The sequence below is a fragment of the Dermacentor variabilis genome, chromosome 3 (genome assembly GCF_050947875.1).
Source record: "Dermacentor variabilis isolate Ectoservices chromosome 3, ASM5094787v1, whole genome shotgun sequence".
In the NCBI taxonomy this organism is placed as follows: Eukaryota; Metazoa; Arthropoda; class Arachnida; order Ixodida; family Ixodidae; genus Dermacentor; species Dermacentor variabilis.
Genome location: NC_134570.1, coordinates 165,302,112 through 165,302,739, shown reverse-complemented (window position 1 = coordinate 165,302,739; position 628 = coordinate 165,302,112). Strand labels below are relative to the sequence as shown.

Genomic DNA, 628 nt, shown 5'->3' with positions numbered 1-628 from the left:
TCGACAGTTGAGTGTCCTACTACAGCGCCCGTCCGAGCTGTCTTTGTTCTGCCGGACGTGGAACGTCCTTTTGCCGCAGGCGTCACGTGACGCCTGCGGCAAAAAGGGCGTTCCACGTCCGCCGCCAAGGTCTGTGAGTGGCGGCGCTGGCTAACACTCCCAGGGTTCTACTAGGACACATAAATAGCCAAGAAAGTGGATGGGAAAACAGCGCCGCGGTAGCTCAATTGGTAGAGCATCGCACGCGAAATGCGAAGGTTGTGGGTTCGGTTCCCACCTGCGGCAAGTTGCTTTTTCATCCACTTTAATTTCCATTAATTTATCGTTTCATTACTTCATTTATTAAGCACAAGTACTTTCCCCTATGTTGTCATTGGTGTCAGTGTTTGTTGGCTTCTTATGATATGACTAATAAAAATCGGGCCCCTCGGTTAACCCCCTTTCTTCTCGTTGATGAAGGTTGTGATTTTGTGGAGCTGGAGTTCATCTAAATTCTACATTGCTTGCGCCAGAAAAACGTCGGTGTCACGGTACCTGTGAGACGAAGGCGTGTTTGCTGACTACGTCTTGAAAGATCGGCAAATTTGGCGCTAGCGCATTCTTGAAGCTTGTGGTTCATGTAATGAGC

At 49.2% G+C, this 628-nt stretch overlaps 1 non-coding gene across 1 annotated transcript; it reads left to right on the top strand.

The window, feature by feature from the left end:
• The first annotated feature begins 212 nt into the window (after nucleotides 1-212).
• On the top strand, nucleotides 213-285 carry TRNAS-CGA (transfer RNA serine (anticodon CGA)). Its single transcript has one exon. It is a non-coding gene; the product is annotated as a tRNA-Ser (tRNA).
• Nucleotides 286-628: the final 343 nt, after the last annotated feature.